Source organism: Chinchilla lanigera, unplaced genomic scaffold, assembly GCF_000276665.1.
Source record: "Chinchilla lanigera isolate Chin_1 unplaced genomic scaffold, ChiLan1.0 scaffold00018, whole genome shotgun sequence".
In the NCBI taxonomy this organism is placed as follows: Eukaryota; Metazoa; Chordata; class Mammalia; order Rodentia; family Chinchillidae; genus Chinchilla; species Chinchilla lanigera.
In genome coordinates this window covers 24300391-24318623 of record NW_004955419.1, presented here as the reverse complement: position 1 = coordinate 24318623, position 18233 = coordinate 24300391, and the positions used below count along the sequence as shown (strand labels likewise).

Here is an 18233-nt window from a genome sequence, read left to right as displayed (position 1 = left end):
TTCTGTTATTTCTTTCCGGAAATAAGACAGTAGCTAGCCAATACTCTTCCAGTGGAGGGTGGAGAGGCCAGTGGTTAAAGAAAACCCTTAAAACAGATTATCCATAAAATACAATTAAGGAGCAATCTCTGGATTACTGGACTTACAAATTTGAGACTTTAAAATGATAGCAAGTGTCACTAATGCTTTTCGTTGAAAATAGAAAAGTAATGATAATAATGTCCAACTGCTCTGAGGTTATACATCGTCAAAGAAGATGATCACGTTCTCAGCTGTCTTCATCTCCTGATTCACTTTACCTGTAGAGGTAGGTGAGAAGCAGTTTACCTTTCTGGGCTGGAAAGGCTGGGTTTGTAGGGAGGGTGGGGAGGGTAAATATGCCACATGTTGATGGTTTTTCAGCAGAGATACTCTGTATATATGTATGGGGCACTGCATTTCTAGAGTAGAATGCAAATATTAACCAGTATCACTTGTGTAGTCCTACCAGTCCTTGGTAAAGGCTGCCAAAATCACAAAAATGACTGCTGCAGTCATATTTCTGGTACAATTATTAGAAAGTTCATTTCTGTATAATGTTGATTCAAGACAGCATAAAGAGCTTGACATCTGGATTATAGCACATATATGCCTTCTTGTATTTAATTAATTTCAGACTGACTTTACTGTGTTTGCTTCGCCATTGTATTTATCTTTACATATACATTTTATTAATATTTATAGGAAGTTGACTAATTGAAAATACATTGCAGATAGAATGTCTGTTTATCCCTAAATATTTCCATGTCTATTTCCTAAATACAAAGACACTCAATACAATTCCAGTGCAATTTTAAAAATTAGAAAATTAACATTGATATAATACGTTAATCTAACTTTCAGGACTTACTTAAATATCATCAATTATCTCACTAATGTTCTTGTTAGTAAAAAGGGGAAAATCTAGTTTAGAATTGAATCCAGAATCATATTTTGCGTTTGTCTTCACTTTTGATTCTCCTTTAATCAGGAACTTTCTCTGTAATAGTCTTACTTCAGTGATGACAAATTATCACAATTTTAGTGTCTTAAAACCCACACATTAGTCCAATGTCAGTCTCAATAAGTCAAAAGCAAGGTGTTGACAGGGCTGGGTTTTTTGTGGAAGCTCTGGTAAGAGAAACAGGTTTTTTTTTTTTCCTGTTTCTAGAGCTTACACACACATTCCTTGACTCATAGTCCCCTTCCTTACGTTACTTGAACCTCTTCCATCACTACATTAGTTGCTACTAACTCTGATTATCCCACCTGCTCTTTACAAAGACCTTTATGGTTATAGCAGGTCCACCTATATAATTCAGGATAATCTCTCCACCTCACACTCCTTAATCCAATCATCTCTGTAAGGTCTCTTTTACCATGAAAGGAAACACATTCACTGGTTTCAGGGATTAGGAAATGGATGGGTGTAGGGAATTAGTTTGTTTACCACAGTATTTGAGATTCAGTATGTTTTTAAAAGTCATTGTAAGGCCTTTGGTAAAGAAGGTGGAAGGAAATAAAGAAAGAAAAATATAAAAATGCTCAATAGAGATAGGAGACAGGGTGAGATATCCACTGATCTGGACTTCTGATTTGGTAGATTGCTCAAGATGTAGTTCCCCTTCTTGATGGTGGTAAGGAAACTAGGAAACCTGCTTTTTTCTGAACTTCCTTTTAAAGTGCATTAATTCAATAAAAATGTTTGATGCCTCTGGTGGAAGACTGTAATGAGAAAATGTGAATTCCAATTCATTAAATTCTATCCTAATGTATTGATTAATTCCTCTCAAAGTATATACTCAGCTGTGTCCCTGTGGATTTTTTCTGCAAATGGATAATAAACCATATCACTTTCTTTAGAAGTCATTGTAGAAAGTAATTGATTTTCTTTATATAGAGCAGAAACAGAATCTTAAGAAGAAATCACACTTTTCTCTCTCTAGGACATCCATCCCTAAGCAACATGGCCATTCTTCTCTGCTTCATATAAACATCTGATTTTCAACTGGTTTCACAGGAAGCAGTTTGATTTTTTAGGGTTTCCCTGCCTGTGCCATAACTGTTACCATGGAAATGCTGCAGCAGCAGCAGAAAAATAATCTCCTAGAATTAGTAAAGGTTTAGAAACTGAGCTGAGTGAGTGCCATGGAAACTGAAATCCACTGACAAGCAGGAACAACAGCCACAGGAAAAGAGGAAGGGGATCTCAGATTTCCAAACATAGGGTTTTGGAGCATGAAAATAAATAATAGTACTTAATCTTGGAGCATACAGCAAGACAACAATAGATAAAACAAGGTTGTCTTTTAGCCTTTCTTATTCTCATCTGTCTATCTCAGAATTGCCTTCTTTTAAAAAATATCAAAGCAACTCATTTCCTGTGATACCTTGTCTTATGTGGATAGAATCTTTGACTCTTCAGATAAATGCTAGAAGGGTGTGTCTCAATCCATTTTGCCTTGCTATAGCAGAACACTAGAGACTTGGTACTTCATAAAGAACAGAAACTTATTTCTTACCATACCGGAAGCTAGGAAGTCTGAAATTAAGGGGCCTCTGTCTGGAAAGGGTCTTCATGCTGCATCATCCTGTGGTAGGAAACTGAGTTAGAGAGAAATATTATAGGCAATCAGATAGGCTAGACCCTCAAAGGAGCCAGTGAGGAAGACTAGACACCTTGCAACTGTGGGAGAGACAGACACCTCCAGCTGAGGGCCATAACTCAAGACAAAAGATAAAACAAATGTACCCACATACTTCCCTAAGGATAAACATCAGGGATTGATATTTCAAATAGGTCTGTATCAGCTTGAGAAAGCCAGGAAGAGTCACTAACTCAACCCCCTGCAGGAAAACCCCTGTCCTGTATTCATGCCCACTTGCTACATGACTCACTTCCCCATTTGATCCTGATTTAATCAATTTCACTAGAGCAATTAAAATTTGTTACCTAAATGAGTCCCAATCAAGAGTCTGTGAAACAAAAGCAAAGTCTTACCTCCATCCAATGATCTCACTGGAGCCTCCAAATGATACAGGGGAAAGAAACTCTCAACCTGCTAGATATCTGGTGTGAGTTTGTGTTTTTAAAATCTAAGAATGAATTTTAGGAATAATGGAGGTTAAGAGCAGAATATATTTATTGGGGAAAAGAAAGCTTCTCTACAAGAGAGAGACAGAAGGAGATCCAAATGGGTTGCCAAGGAACCCCCCTTTTTAAGGGATTTTTATAGAGCAAAACCATGAGGTGAGGGAGGTCCAAGGTTGAAAACTCACAGGTGGCATGAGGTGGGACAAAACTATTGTTTGTCAATAAGATAAAGGTATTAGAGACCTTTTAGAATATCAGTCCCTGATGTTATCTTTAGGGAGGTGTGTGGGTGCATTTGTTTTATCTTTTATCTTGAGCTCTGGTCCACAACTGGAGGTATCTATATTTCCCACAAGCTATCTTACTTGTGATATTGTGATATCTGACTGCCTATAATATTTCTATCTAACTCAGTTGCCTACAAAAATGCCATGGTGAAAGATATAAAGGAGAGAGAGAGAAGGGGGAGAAAGGACCAGAATATCTTTTTATCAAGAACTCACTCCACACAGAGCCCTCAAAACCTAATCATCTCTTAAAGGTCCCACCTCTTAATACTGTTGCATTGGGGATTAAGTTTCTAGCACATAAACATTGGAGGATATGTTCAAATACAGCACGTTGTTTTGGAGTCATTCTTCTTGCTAAATATCTCTATTCTTACTCTCAATTTGGAATTTTTCAAGGGTGGGGGTGAGGGAAATGAGATCTAGTATTTCATCCCACTTTCCAGTTTGAATTCCTTCTTGTTAAGAAAATATTCATCTTTATTGAAATACTCACTTTGGTTTGGGGCAGTATTCAAAAGCTTCAAATGATTACAAAAAATATCTCTATATAGCTGAATTCTAGTAGATATAAGTTCTAAATACTTAAGTAGCTACAACTGAAGCTGAGTCTTTGTGATCTCAATAATAAGACCTTACTTCCTTTCCCCAGCCAGATACCTCCAAGAAATTGCAAATTTTGGAATGAGAATTTACCCTGTAAGTTAAACTTTAAAACAAATGTCACTGCACCATTCCAATACCACAAAGAATCCAATCTTACAGTAGAGGATTAGGAAAATTTATGATGTGCCTGGAGAAGAATAAATTGACTGTCTTCATGTTTTCCTATTAGGGCATTTGTCTGTTACTAGGTTGGTAATTTTTCCCAGGTTCTTGATGCTCTAAACGAAGAAGTGAGAAAGACACCCAAGAATAGCAGCCAAAACAATGAATTATTTGAAACAGAAAAGAAATGATAAACTCCACAGAATGGGAGTGGGCCAGTGAGAAGAGCTCATGACGCTGAGGGGGCTTGGTGGTAGAGTTGGTGGAGAAATAGAAGGTTTAGTCTGAAGTACAACACCTGTAAATTAGTAGTTTGAGGCTGATCCTCTGTCATGTGGGGTTTTTGACTTTTTAAGGCCCTTGGAGGAACTGTCATGGAATCTGAAGTCTATGAGAAGGGAGTATGTGCCCAAATCTGCACAGTCAGTAGCATGGTAATTAGGAGTAAGATTGGGGGCAACGATGCATAATGCCCTGTGTAAGCTAAGTTACCTGATTACCTTTTCCCATTGTGTTTAAAACTGGTTACCCTACAACTTGGTTAATGTTTAACTCAGAAGGGGAACCTAGTCCCAGAGAACTGTCTCTAAGGCCAGGCCTCCCTACTTTCTCAGCTATTTCCTTGTTTACTATCTGTCTCAGATCTAGTCTAGAAATTAGAGACTAAGGTGGGTAGACCCTCTTTTTTTTCCCTGCAGCCTTTCATTAGCTGTTTCCTGCTTCATTTCCATCTTAGAGTGTTAGCTTTATATGTACCGTTTTTTTCTGGCCTCTCTGTCTCTCCAAGTGTCCTGGCTGTACCAGCTAGCATCTTACAAGTTAGAGATAGCGGGGAGAGCAAAGGGGGAAATTCTCTATCACAGTTCTGTCAGATTTTCCAGAAAAGAACATTTTGTTAAGTGCTGTGTACATGCATCAAGTCTCTATGAGCAATGTGATCATCATGTACTACACTACAAATTTTATATATATATATATATATATATATATATATATATATATATGAAGGAGTCGAAGAGATGCAGAAGAGGGAGGAAGGGGAATGAAGGACGTTAAAAAATTAAGAAATGTACATATACCAACTCCTCATGATGAAAGGAGTCATACATACAATGGCAAATGTACAAACAAAAAATAATTATAAAAAAGACATTTTCTGCCTCTTTGATCACTTATCATAGTTATAGGTTTGGTGCACTTTGGACTAGTGTTTTTCCTTACGAAGGATGCAGGTGTGAGTGGGGAAGGAATGATGCTGTGGCTTGATAAACTTTTTTTTCTATATTTACTGGCAATTCTGCATCAAGTGTATGGCATAAAACCCTTAGGAGCCAACTCAATAAATAATATTCCTTTTCTTTCTTGATAATAGATCCCAGAGAAATATACTCAGATGAAAAACCTATTTGCAAGCCATTTTCCAGGGGTAATGAATGAGATAAAAGTAGAAGTATTTGAGTCGGTTTTCCAGGAAAGCTTTTCCTCCTGTTTGAAATACGGAAGTGAAGGCTGGAATGCCTATTGCCATTTTGGACCACAATGGGATCTTGTAAAGAAAGGCCCATGTTGAAGATGTTAAAGCAAGTCAGAGAATCCTGCATGTCTGTTCACCATGTAGCTACTTTACTAATTTCAGACTTTGTGGGGAGCGGCTAAAGCTGGAGATAGATCACACATGCAGGGCTAAAGCAAGGCCAGTCCCAAGAACAGGGAGTGCCTGAGATACGCCACATGAACAAGCTGTTTAAGTTCCAAGAATGCAAGGCACATGAGGCAAGCCAGGCAAACAAGTTGTTATGCAGAGGGGTTTCAATTGACATCAACTTCATGAGTGTGTAAATAAATGTGATGCTGTCATTGGGCAGTTTCTTTCTCCTACCAGGAGAGCAGGCTCCACCTGACCTCAGCTTTCTGCTGACTCTTGTTTCCATTTCTTCATCCTCAACTATGCCCCCTAACCCAGAAAATCTGAGAGCTGCGCTGGATATGGCAAGATATCTTTTAATATTGAAGGGCTAAGTCTTTTGAAGTCAGTTTTGTTTAATTGTATACCAGTACATTTAATCCTATCTAGGTTACTAGATGAATGCATAATTTTTTAAGTTGTTTCATACTCATTAAAATTATGTGGTATGGTTCTAATTTTCATGTTAGATGATAGCTTCAGGGTGTTTTTTATTATTATTTTATATTTACTGCAATGCATATGGATAAAATTAACTGCATCAACTCCTGTTACAGGAGTAACAGGGAGCCATTTTTTTTCAGATTAAAACTTAAACTTGTAGACCCATCAGACTTTTTATAAAAGAAAGTAAACCAAGATGTTCTGGGGGTAGGAGAATTTGTAACCTTGGAGAGCCTAGAAAAATTCCTGGGAATGCAAGTTTATAGGACTCTGGTTTTCACTTTGTGTATTAGTCACTGTCTCATCACTTAGACACAATACTGAACATCCACAGTTTAAAGAAGGACAGGTTTATTTTGCCTCACAATTTGTAGAGGTTTCAGTCCATTGCTAGCTGACTGCAAGGCAGGACTAAATGGCACAAGGACATTTCAGAGTAGAGCTGCTCATGTCATGGTGGACAGAAAACAGAGAGATTTAAAGGAGGAGGTGGAGGAGATATAACTTTTCAGGTCATCCTTCCAGTGACCCACCTTCTTGGACCAGGTTTTAATTCCCAGCATTACATTTAACTATAAAATCATCAGTGGACTAATCTACTGAGGAATATTATGCCTCTGTGATCCAATCAGTCCCCAAAAGCCCCACCTATGATTTTATTTATTTATTTATTTGGTTTTTCTCTGGTACTGGGAATCAAACTCACAACCTTGCGCTTGCCAGGCAGGCCCTGTGACGCTGAGCTAAATCCCCAGCTCCCCCACCTATGATTTTATGAGGCTTGAGGGGGACATCTAGATATACACCATAATATCTGATTAGCCCCATTTTCATTCTACTCTGGACAAATTCTTTCCCCAAAGCATCTCCCAGGTAACCACTTGTAATAGTGTTTTTTCTTCTTTATTTTCTTATCTTTTAAAATTGGACTTTTAGGGATATTAAAATTTATAAGAGGCCATTGCTTTCCTGAACATCTGTATTACTCCTCAACACCTCAAATAAAAATGGAATCACTCATGCCAAGTGCCATATGATGAAGCCGAAACCTTAAGGAAGAAAAAGCCTCCCAGACAAGTTTTGCCTAAAAATAAGTGACTCCAGCCACCAGTTGGAAAGGACCCAGTCAGCCTGAGGCAGCATGATAAAGACGTTTATGTTTCCAGCCTTATAGGAAAATAACCTGAAGCAACTTGGTATTAACCAAAATTCCTCTCTCTCTCTCCCTCTCTCTCTCTCTCATATTTTCTGGATCCTGCTAAAGCCATCCTATAAAAACCAGCTGTTCTCTTATCTTCAGTAGATCACTCCTCTATTTTAGATGTGATGCTTCTTGATTAATGAATTGCTAATAAACCCATTAGATCTTTAAATTTGTTATAATTTTACTTTTTAACAGAGCCCAGAAAGACATTATTCACATTCCTGACTCATGACATGCTTTTATCAGATCTCTATATAAGGACATTTATTAATAACAATAGTAATATAATAACACTGTTAAACTTCCCCCCAAGATACTATACTCCCTCCTTCACCAACTATAGCTTTCATGTATGTGACCTTTATGCATTTCATTCCCTCTGATGTTGGGGGAAATATTTGCATTTCATTCTTACAATGGAGAAAATAAAAGAAAAACAATCTGTTCAGTAGGCTTTCCATATTCAAAGTGAATGAGTTTTTCAGTGGCTTTTTAAGGTATGGTAAACTGACTCATCTGTTTACAAAACCAGCTCTTTGGTAATTTTCGGTTACTACTTTGGTACCACCATACAAACTTTCTGCAAACTTCTGTCTCATTGAGCAAATGAATCTTATTGCTGCATTTGTCATTAGTCATAAGGAGAAACATTTTCATTTCCCATAGGACATTTTAAACCCTTATTTATTAAAACTTACTTTGCTAAAATACCAGGACTATTTCGTGAAAGACATGTACACACTATGTGCTGAGAAGTGGCTATAACTTGGTTGAACTTTTTCATAGGTAAGAAATACTACAATCACTCATTTTTTAAAGCTGAGCAACACTGGCTTTACAGGCCTCTATGTTTTGTAGCCATCACCTAATCTTGTGATTCTTTCCACTCACCAAAGAAAGAAATAAAAAAGCTGAAGTGATCTTTGGAAAGTTCAACAGTAGATATCCAATCTATTTTATTACTGTAAAGCATAGCTAGGATGTCTATAATGCAGAATTCTGAGAAGCTTAGGTAGAAGAGTTAGGAGTTTGAACCCAGTCTGCTGAACTTAGCAACTTAGGGAGAACATGTCTCAAAATAAAAAAAATTAAAAGGCAAGGACATCATATGTCACCTGGTAATCATCTTCAATCCAATTTTGTGCTCTTTAGTCCCTGGCCTGTAAGGAAAGCTCCTAAAGGTTACCTCAGTGAGTTTTCTAAAATGTAAACCAGATCAGGTTTCTCTCCTACTCAAAGCATCCTTCCTGACCAAAGGTTTAAATTCATTTTTGTATGACATTTGAGGTCAAACACATCCTAGCCTCTGCCAGTATATTCTGCCTCTTGCAACATTACTCTGGAAAACGCACTGTGTATGGGCATGGAGCTGTCTTATCACATGGAGGTTACACATAATGGATATTTTTGAATGAATAAGTAAATAAAGGATGCTTTTAAGTAGGTCCTGAATGCTACATATGCTATTTTCCTTTGAGGTTGTCTTGAATAGGTGAAACCTATAGTTTATCTTGTATATCTGCAGGCATTGTACAAAGGTTCACTACCCAATGCATATAGAAGGCAATGCAGGACTATGGTAACTTTGTTCCCACCAAAAGAAAGAACTGTACTGAAAGTAGACATTTAAGGAGACAGGAGATGCACTCAGATCTCTGCACTGACAGATAGCAAAGGAATTTAAGCAACTAGAGGTAAGGGGAAATAGAGGGCTCATTGGTTGTGACTGAGAATCTTGGTGAAATAGTCCTTACCCAGCATACCAGCCCAGGTGGAACTTGTGAATTATTTTGGGCCACCCTGCAACTGCTGACATCACTCCTCACTCAGCCAGACTCTGTGCTCAGTCCTCTGTTTCTGCTTTACAGAGACTTTTGCTTCCTCCAGGTCCTCAAGGTCATTTTCAGTAGGTCCTAGGGTAATGTCTTATGCTCTATCCTGGAAAAAAGCTTGAGCAGATTTTAGAAACAGATTTTATGTCTCAGTTTAGAAATATACGATGGTATTTTTGTTGCTGTGAACATCCAACTCAGTGGATTAGATAATACCAAGCTCATGATGGGCAACTCAGGTCACATGGTAATCTGGGGTCCCATAGTCAAGAGTTCAGTTTCCATTAAGGCCCAGTAGCAGGCCAAGAACTGTTTTTCAATGGGAGAGTAGTTGTCTACAGATGATGGCAGACCCTTGCTCCAAAATCCTAAAAGACCTCTGCTGTAATTCATCTCTGGGGGCCTGCCAGAGACTCCTAACAGCATTCGTACCTGCCACGGACACTTCAAATACCACTGAATCTGCTGGATCATATGGCCCCTGTGGCAGAGCAGCCTGCAGTGCAACCTGGAGCTGTTGCAGAACCTTCTCTGATTCTGAGCCCTACTCAAAACTAGCAGGTTTCCAAGTCACTCATTTTTGGGTTGAAACAAATATCTAAGTGAGGAATGTGTTGCCTCCCAAATCCAAATTGGCCTATGAGAGATTGTTCCTCTTTTTTTGGTTATGGAGGAGCCAGAAGTAACAGCTTATCTTTTACCTTAGGGTTATCTCTACATGCCTCACAGGACTGCTAGAAATTTCACTGAGGAAAAAGGACCTGGAATTTTAGTTGGATTTATTTTCTGTCCTCTAGCTTGCAAATGCTTTAGTAACAAATCCAGAGTGATGGCTACACCCTGCTCACTTGGTCCATCAGCATAACATCATGAATGTAATGGACCAATGTATACTTGTGGGAGAGAAAGGTGATCAAGATCTGTGAATTGTGACAGGGATTGTGACAGGGATGGAGAGAGTTAATATACTCTTGAGGTAGGTCAGTGAAGGTATATCACAGGCCTTGCCAGCCGAAAGCAAATTATTTCTGATGGGACTTATGAGTAGGTATGAGGAAGGTATTTTCCAAATCAATAGTTGCGTACCAAGTACCAGGAGATGTGTTATCTGCTCCAGCAAGGAAATCATGTCTAGTGCCACAGCTGCAATTAGAATCACCACTTGATTCAGTTTATGAGATCTGCTGTCATTCTCTAAGACCCATCTGCCTTCTGCACCCGCCAAATGTGAGAATTAAATGGAGATGTGGTGGGAACCACCACCCCTGCATCCTTCAAGTCCTTGATAATGGCGTTAATCTCTGCAGTTCCTCCAGGGACATGGTGTTCTTTTTGGTTTACTATTTTACTATGTAAAAGCAACTCTAATGGCTTCCATATGGCCTTTTCAACCATAACAGCCTTCACACTACAGGTTAAAGAATCAACGTGAGGTTTCTGCCAAGTACTAAGCATGTCTATCCCAATTATGCATTCTGGAACAGAAAAGATGACTACAGGATGAATTTGAGGACTCACTGAACCCACTGTGAGTCACACCTTGGCCGAAACTCTATTAATTATCTGACTTCCATATGCCTCTGCTATTACTAGAAGGTCAAAATTATGTTTTGGATGCTCTGGCATTAGTGTTAGTTCAGAATTAGTGTCCAGTAGTCCCCAAAATATCTGATCATTTCCCTTCCCCCATGTACAATTATGTACTCTGGTAAAAGGCATTAGGTCCCTTTGGGGAAGGATGGGAGAAAGACTGATCATATACATTTTTGGTGCGCTAGGGTCCTTCCTCGGGGTGACCCAGGCTCCCCTTCATTCAAGTGACTCTGGGTCTATAAGCTGGCTCAAATCTGGGAACTGGTTGAGGGGCTGTGATTCTGTTACTACCATTTGAAGTAGGTTTCTGCTCATTTGCCTTGAAATTTGTTAGATTCTATAAATCTAGTAAAAATTTTGTGGGCTTTTTCTCTGTTTCATTTTTGGGAACACTTGCTAATCAGCTAATGCCATAGGTCTACATATGTCAAACCATGTTGATCGTTGTTCTGATTCTGCTTTCTATTACAGTAAGTACATACACCTGGCCTTTGGCAATTCAGTGTTGCCACTTGACCCCCGACACTCTGGGATCCAATTAAACCTATGGCCTTTTAGTTTCCCAGTTTAGTAACTATGGTCCCTACTTTTTTTGTTTGTTTGTTTGTTTGTTTTTTTCCAGTACTAGGAATCGAACTCACAACCTTGCGCTTGCCAGGCAGGCGCTGTGCCGCTGAGCTAAATCCCCAGCCCCATATGGTCCCTACTGTTAGCTGTGGCACACAGAGAAGAGCAGTGACAGTGCTCTGCAGGGATGCCAGTGCTCCCCCTCATGAATCTGTTTCTCAGTAACCTGCTTATCCCATTCTACAATACATTGTAAGCATACTTCAGTATCAAAAAATACCGCTCTAGCACATAATTTTAGTGACTATATAGAACTCATTATGGACATACTATAATTTATTTAAATTTATTCTAAAATTTTTAAAAGACAGGTAATGTTATGATAAACATTTTTTTAAAAAACAAAACATTTTATATAGTGATATTTAAACAAGTATTTGTTTTTTTGTTTTTTTTTTTTGGTTTTTCTCCGATACCGGGAACCGAACTCACGACCTTGCGCTTGCCAGGCAGGCGCTTTTGCCACTGAGCTAAATCCCCAGCCCCTAAACAAGTATTTGATTGCATTTTCATCAGAACATAAACCCATAATTAGACTTGGAATAGCTGAATCATTAGGTATAACATTTTAAGTTTTTGGTACAAACTGAGAAATTGGCACTCATTTTGAAAAGTAGGACAGTTTTGATAAGAAGAAAAAAATACAAAGCAAGATGTTCAGTACTTCACATATTTTAGCATTTAGCAACTTGAAAACACCCATCTATCTGGTGCTGTTCTAAGTGTTAAGATCACATTTCATTAGAAGAAAGAAATTAGAATGTATCCACCATAGAGACATGATAAAATTTTAAGGGGATTGATGTGAAAATTATCCTGAGTTGATTACTACCCAATGTATATACATGGATCAAAATACTTATTATGGATAAGTAAAAATTTATATCATGGGTAAGTACAAATATTATGTGTCAATCAAAAAATACATTTTAAAAAAGATAAATAGTGAATTTGTTTTTGTCTTTTTGAGACAGGGTCTTGCTATGCAGTTCAGGCTGGCTTTGAACTCACTTTGTAGTCTAGGTTGGTCTTGAAATCGTAATGATCCTCCTTCCTCAACCTCCCGAGTGCTGGGATTACAGGTGTGTGAAATAGTAAATTTTTAAAAGGAGGAAATGATGAGCTTTGAAATGCAACATATTATGGCAATAAAAGCATGTACAAGTGAGAAAAAGAGAATCTGTGTGGTTTCAAAGGAAACTAGTCTTCAAAGTTAATTGAACATTTGAAAGGTCAATATAGTGTCAAAATTTGCACCATGGCTTGGATATAAAATTATCATTATTGCTATATTTTAAAATTCCCAGTGGGCATGGTGGCGCATTCCTGTAATCCCAGCACTCAGGAGGCTGAGGGAGGAGGATCATTGCGAGTTCAAGGCCAGCCTGGGCTACAAAGTGAGCTAAAATTCAGTCTGAACTGCATAGCGAGACCCTGTCTCAAAAAGACAAAAAAGAAAAAGAAAAAAGAAAATTCCCATTTCCTTGACACCCAGTTATGCTTGCCTCCTTATTCATTTACAAGCTGCAAATCAACTTGGCTCCTAGGCTAGTCCATAAATTGTAATTTAAGGTTTTGTTCAATAAACAAAGAATATGATATATTCCATTGTTCAAGGGTAAATGTTACTGATCTGAACTATTTTTTCGAAGAGCAAATAGGGAAGAGTTGTCAGAAACCCCCTGAACTCCCTCCTACCTGTTCCAAATAAGATCACATGCTTCATAAATGCCTCCAACAGCCAATATTATGTCATCCCACAGGAAAGATCAAAGGTGAATGAGCTACCTGTCAGAAATAATACAACAACTGGAGTTCAGTGTCTGTACGTACACATTTTTAAGATCGGAGTGTTTCCTGAGATTGTGGTAGTGAGAAGAGAAATAGAGTTGGCTGAATATCAGGTGGTTTCTGAGGATGGCAGTCCACCTGGGAGGACTTTATAGGAGCTGAGATACTACAGGCAGCCTCTGCTGATTGTTTAAGCCTGTAGATACCTACATCAGTCATTAATATAACCAACCTTATTCTTTCCTCTGAGGTGGAGGACAGGTACCCATGAGGGAAGACTTCAAACACTCATGGATTCCTAGATATATACCACTACATATAAGATCTTCTCCTAACAAGTTTTGGCCACATGCCTCAGACATTGGAATGATGTAACATCTGAATATATGTAGTTGGTTGAAGTCAATGTATGTTTAAATTGATATTCAGTATTGTGTCAGATTATATTTATATAAATTCTCCCTTATGCATCTTACAATTATTTATTTGTTTAATTTATTGGTACATTTTTTATAAACATAATGATCACATTCATCATAGGGAATCTGTACCTGCACATGATATAATTTGATTTTTTTCCCATTCCTCTCTTGTCAACTTCTCTTCCCCTCCTTATTTGCTTGTTTGTTTGTTTGTTTTGAGATAGGGTCTTCTGTGTAGCCCAGGCTGGCCTTGAACTCAAGTCAGTCCTCCTGGCTCAGCCTCACAAGTGCTGTGATTCCCTGCCTGCACCGCCATGCCTGGCTTCCCCTCCTTCATTAAAAAAGCTTTATTTTGTTTTTTGTGGATGACAGGGAAGACACCAAAAACTCAACCAGAAGTCTTCTAGATTTAACTCAGTAGCATAGCTGGATACAAAGTTAACACTCAAAAATCAGTACAGGAATAATAAACTCATTGAGAGAGAAATTAGGGAAATAACACCTTTCACAATAACATCCAAAAAAAAAAAAAAAGAAATAATTCTAATGAAGGCAGTAAAAGACCTCTATACTGAAAGCTACAGTCCTCTGAAAAAAGGAAATTAAAGAGGATATCAGAAAATGGAGAGAAATCCCTTGCTCTTAGGCAGGAAGACCCAATATAGTGAAAAGGGAAATACTTCCAGAATTGCTATACAGAGTTAATGTTAGGGACCACAGATTCACAAAGGCTAATTTTACATACTTCCCTAGAGGATGAATGGAAATTTGGGATTATTGATATCACCCTTATGAGATTTTCCCATTATCGCATTAGGGGTGGGCCATCCCCTCCCACCTTACGACCATTAAGACTAAGACTGAGATGAGAGTGAGACTAAGACTGCTAAGACGAACGATGCTCCAGGGCAAGATCCTCATTAGTTTAAGATCATCGCTGACCTCTAAATCATCAGATAATCCCTCTGCTTACAGTGTACACCCAGTAAATAGTGGTTAGACCAGAGTGTCTTTGTCTTTGCCCATCTTGAGACGCTGACCTCCCAGTTCCCCCATCATCCATTACTAAATTTTTTTTTTTTTCTTCATCCTTTGCTGTATCCCTCATACAGTACTTGGGGATCTTGGCCAGGTCTCCAATAATTTAATATAATCCTGATCGAAATTCCAAAAGCATATCTCACAAAATTAGAGAAAACAATCTTAAAATAATTTAAAAGACAGGGGATAAAAAGACTAGACATAAGAAATAATCATGACTACACAAACCAGTATATGCACAATTAAGGAATAAAGAATTGTTTTAGAAATTTAAATACTGTACAGATTCCCTTTTTAAAGAAAGATAAATTTCTTGTGGTTCCTTCATGCTTATTTAAATTAGTTTTATTATAATGCTGTTAAAATATGTCTAGTAAGCTTAGTATACTTTATGCTACTATGGCTATGCAAACCAAAACAAACATAAATATAAACAAAGCTACAAAGACAAATAAGAATAAAGTTGACAGTATTTATGTAATGTGACAATTGATGCTATTTTGCTCAAATTAAGACTGTACTTGCGATATAAATACAGCATGAAGTAGACTGTTTAGAGATCAGTGATTCATTTCAAAACGCTTGACTGCATATTGGGAGAGATGGTTGATCTCTTTCCATGTGGATTCTCTTGGGACTCCTGTAAACTCCTAGAACGAGTGGGGGCCTGAAAACTTAACCAGGGGCTGTTGTTCTAAATTTGAACTTAGAGGAATTGAACTAAACAAGTAAAGTTAACCAGCACTGGGATAACTATTATATTTTTTAATATTTAAAAATAAAAATGAGATCATGGGCTCTGCTTATACCTCTGCAGACCCTTCTACTTCCCAACAGTTCTATGAACCCTTTCTTAAGTGTCTCCTGAGATTCCAGGTCAGTGGGCAAATATCTTTATGCCAAAGTTTGACACAGATAATATTCTTTCAGTTCCCTTAATGCTGAAAGTAGTTATTTCTACTTTACTTGTATGGGAAGGGGTCTCCAATATAGAATCATTATTATTATTATTATTTTGTTTGCTTTTTTCCGGTACCGGGAATCAAACTCACGACCTTGCGCTTGCCAGGCAGGCGCTGTGCCACTGAGCTAAATCCCCCGCCCCAAAAGACAAGTTGGTTTTTTTTGTTGTTGTTTTGCTTTCCAGTACCGGGAATCGAACTCATGACCCTGTGCTTGCCAGGCAGGCACTGTGCCACTGAGCTAAATCCCCAGCCCCTAGAATCAACACTGATAATCTTTGGTCTTTGTCTTCATCACCCTTTGGCCTTCATTACTATGAAAGCTTAGATTCTTCTTTATCCAGTTTGAAAAATGCCCTTGAGCTAAATCCTAATCTTTGGATTTCCAAAGATTCAATTTGTTTTCTTAAAAGTGGTGATGCCACATTGCTGGAAATGTTCCATAACAATAACCTCCATGCTAGATGAAAGCATTTTATGATGCTGGTCTTTCTCCTCCAAGGTGATGTAGATTGCCAGCTGCCAAGTGATAGCAACATGGAAGAGTGACCCCACCTAATGAAGATTCATAAAGACAACATGATTTCTCTTTTCCAAATTCTCATGCCATAACAAGGGAGTGACAGCAAACATGAATGCAAATTGAGATTCAAAATAATAAAAATATTAGAAACCCAAAATAAAACATTACATGGCATAAAAACACAAAAGAGGGCTGGGGATACAGCTCAGTGGTGCAAGCGCCTGCCTGGCAAACGCAAGGTCCTGAGTTTGATTCCAGGTACCAAAACAAAACAAAAAAACAAAACAAAAAAAACAAAACAAAAAAAACCACAAAAGAGCAAGTGCATTACTGTAACACACACACCTTTCAGCTTTTAGTACAGCATTAAGTGCAGTGGCAATTTGGGACTACCTATCAACTCTTCTGCTTCAATTGTGCCTGCTAGGAATCTTTGTCCTTATTCTGGGAGGCCTGGCTCTAGCTTCCTGGTCTTCCTAAATCACACTGCAAGAGGACTGGGTATGGTGTAGTGGGCCAAGTAATCTGAGGAAAAGGCAGGAGATTGGAGATGAAAGAGAAAGGCGTGGATGTGTGATGGCCTAGCAAGCTGAGAAGACCGAAGACAAGAGGAGGGGGCTGGGATCCAGCTGCAGAACAGTCTCAAGTGCAGCAGCATCACCTACAGCAGTGTTGCTTAAACAGGCCCAGATAGGAAGCATAATTACAAAATCAGAACTTTATTTCCAGAAGGGTTTCCCTTGGAGATTTGAATTCACTGTCTAGAACTGGGGCTGCGGAATCTATTTGTGTTTAACAAGGTATGCCACCCTAGGCAAAATACAACTTGTCTAAAAATAAGTAAGGAACTCCCAGAACTATATTTAGTACACAATCCAATCCAGAGTTATGGAACATTTGAATGCGTGGAGATGGAACAACAGTATTACAGTAGAATATTTACAGGGAATATAAAAAATTGGCAAACAAAATTCCAAAGTAGCTTAGTTTTTTTGTTCTTTATGAGATTATTATGCATATCCTAAGTAGCTATCCAGGTCTCCAAGAATTATGGCATAACTGACAGGTGCAGTAACCAAACCAAAAAAGGGGAACAGTGAAAGAAAAGCATGTCACCTGCTGCCACCTTGTGGCAGAATGGTGTAGTTAATAACCACAGGCTGAAAGCCAAAGGACTTGGGTCCTTTGACAAATTATGTAACTTGTAACAATCACTTGAAATCAAGGAGTCTACTTTCTCCTTAAGAAATTACTATTTTACTTAAATTATAATGCTGAAAAAAGCAACAAGAGCTTTTAAAATACGTGAAGTCAAATATTAAGTATTCACAGCATTGGTAATAGTGTTCTCCCATTTATGAGTGAAGGGAAAACTAATTTTTCTGTAGATTGATTCATTTTTCTCTGAAGATGGTGTGAGCCGTAGTGGATGGGCATCCATATGGAATATGGTCAATGGGAGAGGTCTCCACCACTTTTCTTTCATCTCTTCTGTTTTCCAGTTCTCTGGGGTAAATCTACCTCTGAGGCTGGATAAGCTACTCTGAAGATGCTGAGAGAGGACTGAGGCTTTCAGAAAAGACGTTATTTCATCAATAGGAGGAGCAGATAGCTACGTAGTCTGATGGTCAACTTTATGTGTCAACTTCACTGGGTACTTTTCAATAGGCGGACCTGTTGAAAATAAAGTTCTCAAACTTGTGCTTCACCAATAAAAGTGTTAAGTCTATTTGGAGCCAATTAATTTTTTCAATGCTAGGAAGGATTCTAGTACCAGGTACCAAAAACCTTTTTCCATTGTTCACTTTCTTACTTTATGATCAATTTATGACCTCCCAGGTGGTGAAACATACAATGCCAAAATCTTCAAACTACCAGAAATACAATATAGCCTGGGTTTGCTTTCCTTCCAACATGCCTGCATTTTTTTTAATTCATTTTTG

At 38.2% G+C, this 18233-nt stretch overlaps 1 long non-coding RNA gene across 1 annotated transcript; it reads right to left on the bottom strand.

Moving 5' to 3' along the window:
• Positions 1-229: 229 nt before the first annotated feature.
• LOC106148291 lies at positions 230-2835 on the bottom strand. Its single transcript, XR_001233579.1, has 3 exons — positions 2779-2835; positions 2541-2609; positions 230-299 (listed from the first exon to the last, which is right to left on the bottom strand). It is a non-coding gene; the product is annotated as an uncharacterized LOC106148291 (long non-coding RNA).
• Between the last annotated feature and the right edge of the window lie 15398 nt (positions 2836-18233).